The sequence below is a fragment of the Cuculus canorus genome, chromosome 1 (assembly GCF_017976375.1).
Source record: "Cuculus canorus isolate bCucCan1 chromosome 1, bCucCan1.pri, whole genome shotgun sequence".
Classification (NCBI taxonomy): domain Eukaryota; kingdom Metazoa; phylum Chordata; class Aves; order Cuculiformes; family Cuculidae; genus Cuculus; species Cuculus canorus.
Window position 1 is genome coordinate 167854032 of NC_071401.1, and position 11074 is coordinate 167865105.

An 11074-nucleotide genomic window follows, 5' to 3' on the forward strand; every position below is an offset into this window, starting at 1 on the left:
ATGATTGATGGAGATCTTCCCTGCATGTTGCCCAGGCCTGATAAAGCATGCTTGCTTTCCAAAACTCCAAAATGAGTCTTAGAGAGTTTTATTTGCCAGCGTTTTGGTATGAGAAGGGATAAATGAAGAGGTGATGAAATGCATTGAATACATCTTCCTAGAGCAGGCTGAGGTTTACTTTCAGATGTTCCAGCCAGCTGCAATATTGTGGAAGAGCCCTTAGGTTCTGCTTACACCCAACATTTTAGGAGACAGCACCCTCAGTTCTTATTAAATACATAGTCCCATGGAAGAAACTTTTAAATGTGAGAAGCTGATTAAGAACCAGATCGTGACATTTAGTTTCAGACCTACAATGGTGACTGTGCCGCTCTCAGGATAGCTCCAAAAAGGTTATACCTGAGGTTGTGCAGTCCCTTCCCCATGGTTTCAAGCCCTGAAATGTGTCATCTTTGTAGTCCTCTGCTGGACCCGTTCCAACAATTCCATATCCTTCTTATGTTGAGGATTCCAGAACTGGACACAATACTTAAGATGATGTTTCACAAGAGAGGAGTAGAGGTGTAGAATCACCTCCCTTGACCTGCTGACCACACTTCTTTTGATGCAGCCCAGGATAGGGTTGGTCTTCTTGTCCCTTCTGTTCCACCCACCCCCCACCCCGTCCTTCCGGCGTGGCGACTGCATCACTCAGCTTGGTGTCATCTGCAAACTTGCTGAGGGTGCACTTGATCTCGCTGTCTATATCATTGACAAAGACAGTAAACAGCACTGGTCCCAGTATGGACCACTGAGGGACATCACTTGTCACGGATTTCCATCTGGACATCGAGACATCAACCACTACTCTCTGAATATGACCACCCAACCATTTTCTTATCCACTGAACCATCCACCCATCAATTCCATATCTCTCCAATTTAGAGAGAAGGATGTTGTGGGGGATCGTGTCAAAGACTTTAAAGAAGTCCAGATAGGTCACATCCATTGGTTTACCCATGTCCACAGCTGTGGTTACCCCATCATAGAAAGCCACTAAGGTGGTCGTACAGGACTTGCCCTCGGTCAAGCCATGCTGGCTGCCTCTAATCACCTCCCCGTAGTCCATGAGCTTTAGGATGTCATCTAGGAGGATCTGTTCCATGATCTTCCCAGGCACAGAGGTGAGGCTGACAGGTCAGTAGTTCCCAGGGTTGTGTTTTCTACCCTTTTTAAAAATGGGCACAATGTTACCCTTCTTCCAGTCACCAGGGACTTCTCCTGATTGACCATGTTTTCAACCCCTGAAATGTGGATGAACTGTTAATCTTTCCAGCTGCAATTTTCCCTACCCATATTTCCAGCTGAAGCAGAATTTAATGTTTTGGGGTTTTTTTTGCTTCTTCTTGGTGTTTATTTGGACATTAATACCCAACGCGAAGATTTGAGGAATGCACATATTACTCATTTATTATGCCTGACACAGAGGACTTTCCTCAGGTGTGTGCTATAATGCTTCTACTGCTGTTGGAGGGTATGGCAGATGGGAGGAAGGAGTTTGCCTTTTCCATTATCAACTTTGTCTTGAGCTAAAACTACAAGAGCTAATGGGAGAAATCCTTAGAACTGTCATTAGAGGAAAGATGAGAGGTATTGAATATGATGGTTGTCCACTCAAGTGAACCACTCTTGGAAACTTGCGATTGACTGAACTTTGGAAAGAAAGGGGGAGATGACAAATTAGATGTTTGTGGGGAGAATATCATCTTTTCATTAATCTAATTAGGAATTTCTTAAAAAGGAGACAAGCTTTCAGACTGCTCTTTTTAGAGACCAGGTGAAAAGATAAGGGAAAAAAATTACCAGATTGGATCAAGAGATGAAAAAAAAATAGTCTTCCAGAAAATAACATATGTGCTAGAGAGAGAAAATTTGTTTTCTTACAGTCTTAATCACAAGGAATAAAAGATTGCTGGAAAAGCAGAGGTAGGGAAAAGACTAAGGCTTTAGCTTTCCTTCAAATTTGTGTATGGGATTCTTGATGAAGTCTGTAGTCAGCTTCAGCTCTAACGTTGGATCCTTGGACCCTGAATATTCATCACAAGAGAGCTGTGGGAATGAGTGCTCTGAAGCTGAGAAGATTTTTGTGAGGTGGATCAGATCTTTTTTCTGGGAGCCAAAGGCAGGTGATGGTTTATTAAGAGGCCTAAAACAACCCTGGAAACAAGCAAAGGAAACTAAAGAACCTCAAAACTAGTGAAAACCCAGGGACACAGCTGCAGCCTACTCAATTCTACCAAAGGTTTGAAGGTGCAAGGGCATCACATGACAGGGCTCTCAACTTGGTATTGTCCAGCTGAGGATTTCTAGCTTTTTGTTTCAATTGAAGTCCTTGCAATTCTGTTCTTGTTTCTGACTTGCTGTTCATGTAGATATTGAGATATTTCTTGATCTCTATAACTAGCATAGCAAAGCACATGAATGTTCCCATTTAGAGCAATAAGTCTATCTATATGCATGCTTAAATGCTTTATTTGATAGGGTTTATGAACTCAATCCAGCAGTACTCAGTGAGGACAATGAAACTCTTTCCCCTGACAAGAATGGATAGTGGTTTGGGTTTGGTAACGGTAACCATTTATGCTTGCCAGGCTGTTATGGGAAAAAAGTACCGCCTGTTTATGAGAAGGAAGCACAATAATAGCATACCAACAAACCAGGTCCCTCAGGCTTTCAACATTCTTCCCAATGAATGAAGCCTTATAATTACCACCCCTACCTGTGAGAGCTTGCTCATATTGCATGGGTAAGACTCAAGGTTTAATATCTCTCTTTCAAAAAAAAGCAACAACAACAAATAAACTCTTATAAGTAGCCTGTGGCTTAGAAATGATGCTGTGTTCCTGACGCTATTAACTTACACGCAAATATTTTTTCCTCTCCTTTGTTCTATGGTTTTCTTTCCTGGCTTGCTCAGGTGGTAACATGAATATGTAGATGATCTAATACAAACAGCTCAGCTATCCCTATAGGCACATCTCACCACAGCTTTTTAGGTAAAAGGATCAGAAGGGGATAAAACCCAAAGGATTTACTGCTTCAAAGCTACATTGCTTTGGCTGCGAAGACTAAATTAAGGACTGAGAAACATTCTTAGCACTCAGTCATGCCACCCTTCTGTCGAGTTACTTTGGGCACACAATTTTTCCTTCACTGTCTGAAACGGGTAATATATCAATTATTAGCTCCTTCCAGAAAAACTGCTGTTGTGAATAAAGTAACATTGGAACAAACATGTAAGATATAGAATAAAGTTAATTATTGTATTCTTATGAGAAGCATATAGAGGTTATGATTCTGGTCTTCCCTTCTCTTCAGGGGTTCAAGAGTATTGAGTTAATGGTACTTTGGTGGTGTACATGCTTTAATTTTCTGCTTTACCCAAACCTCAGCATAATGAGTAAATTTCCCAAGTAGGAAGACACATTTGGGACATTTGGCCAAGCTCAACTCATTCTGGTGAACTTGCTTGCTTTTACAAAACCTTTTTAAGGATCAATGCAGTAAAAGCCATAAATGTGTGACAGATCCTGTTGACTTCAACCATAGTTGCCTTGATATCTCCAAGTCATTTTTCTCACTTGCTGACAGAGACATATATATATATGCCTTCTAGTGACAACAAATTGGACCCTCAAACATACTTTAGTAAAGTTGGCCAAGAAGAGAGCTTTGTTTATTTCTAAGTAAAAAGATCTCAGCACCTGATGGTTCTTGGCTGTAGTATCATCTCCACTTTTAGCATAAATCTTTCCCAAGGTGCAAGGGAAAAGTGTGTTTCTCTTCCCATTTCATCTTTCAAAACATTTCAGTTTCCTGCAGAGCATGGAATGAAGGTGGAGGTTACAAGGCTGGAGGTAGGCATTGGGCTACCAGCAGGATCAGCAGGAGTGAGTTGAGGATCAGCAGATGTTTTGATGTCCACAAATATAACGGACCAGCAAAGGCAGTTATTTGTGTGCTATCCACTATAATTCTTTGCTAATGAACTGCAAAGGAGCAAGGCGACAGGAGCTACAGCTGTAACAGACAGTGCTACTGACTTTGCCAAACTCAATATCTTAAAGTGCAGGGCAAGTATATGGTGGCTGCTCTTGATGACTATGATCTTTGCCTGTTCTGTCCCACATTCATCCAAGAAATTGCATTCACACAACTGTGCAGCATTTACCATTTATCTCCTGCAGGACTAGTTCAGTAAAACACATCCATTTATCAGAAAAGAGAATCAATAAATGTTTCTGTGCTTATGTAGAAACTACAAAAATTGCTATTCACACTTCTAGATCATGATGAGAAGGGAAAAAAAAAACCATGAAAAAGAACCTAAAAATTCTAAGAGTCTAAATTTTAAAAATAATTTGAGGATTTAAAATACTATTTAAAAATAGTATGAGGATGAGTTCAAGATTCAAATAATCACAAGTAAAACACAGAATACCTGCTGAGCAGGGAGGACTGTCTGTTCTCTGGCATAGGAATTTTGTGCAAAATTAAATGTGCAACAATGATTGCCATAGGCATAATTCAATATTGCATTAAACATTAAATTACTAGAAACCCAGCTGTCATTTTTTGATGTGACAATTCTTGACCCTGTAAGTTTTAGGGTTTTTTTCTGTTTCTCTAATATTGACCTGGAAAGGACATTTGTTCTGGAAAAAAGAAATTGCAATAGCAGTATGAATTGCCATATCCTTTTTCAGAAAAACGTTTTTCATATTGTAGGACTAAAGTTAAATATCCATTGCTTTCCACTGACCTGTACATACTGCAGTTTAAAATGTAAGAAAGTCAGAGAATAAATTATAGGGATAATTTATCTTCCTCTTAGATTAGTGTCTTGTCACAAATTTATTTTCCTCTGTTGGGTAGCTTTTCTCCTCTTTGCCAGCTTACTAGCACCAGCTGAATTTTGCACTTCAGTATTTGTCTTTTAAAACACTGGCTGAAAGACGGTTTCAACAGCTCATCCTACAGTGCCTTGTGAAATACATTCACAGGTAGAGGAAGTTTATTAAAAAAACTCTAAAATCTATGCAAAATAAGAAGCTTCCATACCAAAGGTTCTTTTCTTCCCCTTTCTAGTAAACATATCGGGAAACTTAGAGCTCGAAAGCAACAATTAGAATCATAGAATCATACTATAATTTGGGTTGGAAGGGACATTAAAGATCACCTAGTTCCAAACCCCCTGCCATGGGCAGGGACACCCCACTAGATCAACCTGCCCAAGGCCCCATCCAACCTGGCCTTGAACACCTCTAGGGATGAGACAGCCACAGCTTCCCTGGACAGCTGGTGTCAGTGCTTCACCACTTTCATAGTGAAGAAACTCTTCCTTACGTCTAGTCTAAATCTGCCCCTCTCCAGTTTATACCCATTGCCCCAATCCTATCTCTACACCCCTTTATGAACAGTCCCTCCCCACATTTCTTGTAGCTCCTTCAGGTACTGGAAGGTTGCTATAAGATCTCCTTGGAGCCTTCTCTTCTCCAGGTTGAACAACCCCAATGCTCTCAGCCTGTCCTCGTATGGGAGGTGCTCCAACCCTCCAATCATATTTGTAGCCCTCCTCTGGACCCGTTCCAACAGCTCCATCTCCTTCTTATGTTGAGGATTCCAGAACTGGACACAATACTCCAGGTGAGGTCTCACAACAGAGGAATAGACGGGCAGAATCACCTCCCTTGACATGCTGGACACACTTCTTTTGATGCAGCCCAGGATAAGGCTGACCTTCTGGGTTGTGAGCACACATTGCAGGCTTATGTCAAGCTTCTCATTAACCGGCACCCCCAAGTCATTCTCTGCAGGGCTGCTCTCAGTCACATCATCCCCCATCCTGTATTGAAATTGGGAATTGCCCTGACCCAGGTATAGGACTTTGCATTTGGCCTTGTTGAACCTCATGAGGTCACACGGGTCCACTTCTCCAGTTTGTCCAGGTCCCTCTGGATAACATCCTGTCCTCCCCGAGAGGCAACTGCACCACTCAGCTTGGTGTCAACTGCAAACTTGCTGAGGGTGCACTTGATCTCGCTGTCTATATCATTGACAAAGACAGTAAGCAGCACTGGTCCTAGTATGGATCCCTGAGGGACACCACTTGTCACAGATCTCCATCTAGACATCAAGCTGTTGACCACTACTCTCTGAATACAACCATCCAACCAGTTTCTTATGCACTGAACCATCCACACATCAATTCCATATCTCTCCAGTTAAGAGAGAAGGATGTTATGGGGGACCGTGTCAAAGGCTTTACAGAAATCTAGATAGACCACATCCGTCAGTTTACCCGTGTCCACTGCTGTGGTTACCCCTTAACAGAAAGCCACTAAGGTGGTCATACAGGACTTGCCCTTGGTGAAGCCCTGCTGGCTGCCTCTAATCATCTCCCTGCCCCGCATGTGCTTTAGGATGTCTTCTAGGAGGATCTGTTCCATGATCTTTCCAGGCACAGAGGTGAGGCTGACAGGTCAGTAGTTCCCAGGGTTGTGTTTTCTACCTTTTTTAAAAATGGGCACAACATTACCCTTCTTCCAGTCACCAGGGACTTCTCCTGATTGCTGTGACTTTTCAAATATCATGGAGAGAGCCTTGGCAATTACATCAGCCAATTCCCTCAGGACTCTGGGATTAATAAGAGTTTGTTTGCTCTAAGAGAGATGATGGAGTTTGTTTTATCTCTTGTTCTCAGAAAATTTCCTAGCAAATTGGTAGCTTAAAATATTTTAACAATTATACTACTAATTCTAAATGTTATATTATTTATTACTTTAATTGTACTATTTAAATATTTAAAAGGACTATTTTGTTCTCCAAAGGTGTTTTTTCTGCAGTGGATGTGTCTTTGGATCATGGAGCTGCTTGCTTTGGTCACTTCATGCTACTTACTTTTCACTTTAGGGCATGGAGTAAATGGGGAAGATTTCAGTCTCTTTTTGTAAGGAAACCCATGCTTAGCTCAGGCAATTCCAGTGAAGTATGATCATAGTCCCAAGGGAAAGCCAGATACCTAGAGGTCCTATCCATTAGCTGGATGCCAAATTCTTTTCTCAGCCTTTATTTCTGAAACAGTGGCAGCCTCCAGGATTTTCCCTTTGTTGAACACGTGAGGTGACAAGCTGAGAGGTGAGGGACTTTTTTCTTAGTCTGCATCAGGAAGTGCATTTGAAATATCACAGTTCATTCTCTCACTCATTTACTTGTAAGTTCTGATACTAGTTTCGTCTAAACTGTGTTTCTTTATTTGTTCTTTCTTTCCTTACAAGAAAGCCTGTTATACAGAAAACACAGCTCTTCGCTGGTAAAAACATTATAAACCATCTTCCAAGCATGTGAAAAGGAGGTGCTGGAAGCAGCGGTAGGGACAACATATAGGATTAACACTTTTCTTTCTGTAATTTATAACTATGATTCCATTGACATTACTGTGTTAGCAGGAGGACAACACTGTTCTCCTTTTCATGCAGCCGGCCTGGCTTTGATCATAATCCAGGTCCAGCAGGGAAATGTTTTTCAGACAACTCAGCAAACATGATTCCTCAGGGCCAAATCCTCAGAACTGTGTCCTTTTTGTGGTGCTAGTAAGGGAAGGAAGTGAGGAGGGCTGACACCAGTGCCCCAGCAGTGGGACAGGAGGGTGATGAGGGGCAACATCATCAACGGCAGACTGGGCTGCAGCACAATGCCAAGTGGCATTCCTGCAGTGTGCTTTCGCTCCTGCAGACTCCTCAGGGATGGACACCCCAAAGGGATGGACACCCCAAACTGACTGTCAGTGGCTGTGCCCCAACTCCTCAGTATCCTCAGCAGGAAGGGACGCTGTGATCCTTGTCAGGTGGGAAAAAAGGTACAGCGAGATTCCTCATGTACTTTCATCGCTCACTGCAGCTCAGCATGCCTTACTGCTAACCGAGTCTGGGTACAGCTTTAAGACAATCAGGTAACCTTTACAATGAGGCACAAGTAAACAAGTTACAAAAAAAAAAAAGAAAAGCAATTTTTAACTTCTCCCTCAAACAAAACTCCTGCTTCCAGAGTTTTTCTAGGTAGTCATTTTGGAAAGGAAAATGAGTTTTCATGAAGGGTTTTTTCCCTAACCTCACCCTGACAAGCAAGGTGTTACTTTTAGCTGCTGACCAAGCCAGGGGAGCTAAACCATGACACATCCTTGTAACAAAAATAGGAATTATTAGCTATTGTCTAAGCCACTTGAAAAGCTCCAGTGTATTCCCCCAGCACAAAGGCTTTATTGAAGACTTCAATAAGAAAACTTTGCAGCTTAAGCATTTTCACCCTTGAGACTTAAACTTCCATTTAGGTTTTTATTTGCTACAACCCCAAAGAGCCTAAAATGTCAGTGCCTGAAGAAACGAGGCTTGAGAGGTGATTATAGTTTTATGTGGAACAAGAGCTGTTATGAATTGGAAGACAGATTCTAAAAACTGGTTCAGATAAAGGTACCTACTTTGTGCAAGCAAGCACAATGCCTTCTGCTATGTTGCAATCTTTTAATCTCTTTCAGCACATCTTGTACTACAAAATAAGTGTGGATCATGCATATGGATGTATAGGAAATATTTATTTTAAGACTGCAAACTGCCATACATACATGTAAAATGTAATTAAAAAGTGCAACATAAAAAAATACTTGAGGATTACAGAAGTTTAGCAGTATTGAACTGTCATATGCTAAAAATATCTTGCTACTTTGTTCTAGATTACTTTCTCAATTAATGGTACAGACACCACAACACAACATAAATACTCGTAATGTCACTTCTTTTTATTTTTTTCCGACTGCTTTGTGTAGATTTATTCTGATGCAGAATTTATCCATCTTCTTTGTTTTGATTATAGATACAGTCATCTTTAGCACTAGGTTTCAAATTTGTGACAAGATCCAGCCAAAGATAAGTTAAACAAGGAGAAAATCTGGAAATGGGCAGGTGTGTATAGATAACCTCAGGGGGCAAAGGGGGAACGATAGCCACAGGGGAGTATCTTCCTCTGTGGCTTCTTTGCACGTGCATTTAGTTGAAGGACTGTCTCTAAGACTGGGGAAACAGCAGACAGGTAGGAGGGGTGTGCTCAGGGCTGTTTTGTGAGTCCTGCTGTGAGCACAGCCCTTCGTGCTACAGAACCTTGTGGAATCCATGAGCTTACACAGGGCACTTGATACTACCAGGTTTGTGAAGATGCCTCTCCTGGCTTATGAGAGCTGTTACAGGTGATAAGAGACAGGACAGGTGGAGCTTTGTTTGGCTACAGTAACTCTGAGTTAACTTCCTGTGTGCAAAATTAACATAGAAGAAACAATATTTTTGCTACAGTTAATCTGACGATCAAGCAAACACGATGATGAAGTAAAGGAGGGAGTGGGGTAGGTGGGTGTCTGTAGGCATTTCGTGCCACTTCTACCAATCACTTCTTTAGAATAAACCTGCATTTAATTGTTGTTGGCTCTGCCAGCCCTTTGGCTACAAAATCATGCTTGTCCTAGTTTACAACAGTACTAATTGTACAGCCAGTGAGAGGTTAGGGCCAGCAAATTTCACTTATCAACAGTTTCCAGTTGAGACTGTGTATTCCACATTGCTTTGCTTCTCAGATGTCAGTACAAGGGTGCTTACAGATTTGGGTGCCTACAAAACAAATCTGCAAAAGGTACAATGCTTCTCAAAAGTCAGAGAAAGATGTATGTAAAACATCACCTCTTCCTGCCCACTCAAAATAGAAGACAAATGGGGATTACTTACATTCTAAATCTGGGTAATGCCAGAATAAATTTACCTGTGAACCCTTAATTTGAAGTGGGATCCTTCTTACCTAATTTGCAGCATCTTTGTCATTGTCCACGTGCCTTTTCTTATTTCTTGAGAGAAACAGGAACTTCCAAAGCATAAAGCATTTTCTTCTCACAAACTCATTTAAGATGGATCAGATAAATTGCCTTTTAGAAGTGTCTGTTTCTCTCTAGTGACTATAAAGGAAGTCCAGACTATTAGCTCAGAGACAGAAGTCTGTGCTGTAAACTTCTAAATGAGGAGTGAGGAATCTCACCCTTGTATCTCTAGAACATCACTGTAGTGGGTGGACCTTCACTTGCACCACCTCTTTCCAAAACAAATTCAGTTGCAGCTGTGGTTCATAAAGAACAGTTGAAATGAGATTCCCAGATCTCACTTTCCACTCCACAACCTTAAATCTTCAGAGAGCTACAAAGTTTTCTGTATCCAACCTTGGCAATCTCTGCAGTCTACCATGTTACTGCACAAATAAGACCAGAAGCAGTCTACACTGGTGAACTATTGCCTTTATCTTGGTAAAATACGCACACAGTAAATTGCATTATTTTGTGGCTGAAATTGGCAAAAAATATCACTAATATGAATGGGTTCCTCTGAGATTTGCAGTGGCATTTTATTGTGGCTTTGATCAAGACAGCTGCAAACAAGAGTTCTGTGTCCAAAAGACCAACTTTGTATAAATTTTGGAAAAAAAAAAAAAAAATCAATGCAAACGTTAGTTTTGTTTGCAGCAATATTAGTCCAGACCACCTTATTGAACTCTTACTCCTCAGTTACAAAAGAAGCTGGATTTCTACCAGGGTAGGTAGGTGTTACAAGTCAGCTCTTCATTATAAGGTTCAGAGCTAATACAAACATTCACATTTTCACCTACATCACATCTCTGGTGATACATGTGATGCAAATTAAGGTGTCAATGCAATAAAGCATTTGATTAGTGTTGTTTAATTTTAGGCACACAAATAGTTGTCTGTGTTCTATAGGGATACACTTAGGAAGCATCTGAATAAATGATTTGTTGGATTGGCATCTCTATTCCGGCAAGAAAAGTTTAACAAAATATACAGAAAACACAAAAACCTGGATATGAGGAAAGCTTCTAGAAAAGTTTGAGCTCTAGTAAAGTAGTAGAAATTCATGGGAAAAAAAGGCTTCACATGATGACCTACACACTGACACACATTGCATAGCAGACAGATAGTATATGAATCAATCCC

The 11074-nt window shown here is 41.0% G+C and overlaps 1 long non-coding RNA gene across 1 annotated transcript in view; it reads right to left on the reverse strand.

Moving 5' to 3' along the window:
* Positions 1–10252, reverse strand: part of LOC128850633 (uncharacterized) — a 28619-nt gene extending 18367 nt beyond the window's left edge. Inside the window, exon 1 of the long non-coding RNA XR_008448027.1 lies at positions 9877–10252. This is a non-coding gene — a long non-coding RNA (uncharacterized LOC128850633). The remainder of the gene's footprint in view (positions 1–9876) is intronic.
* Positions 10253–11074: the final 822 nt, after the last annotated feature.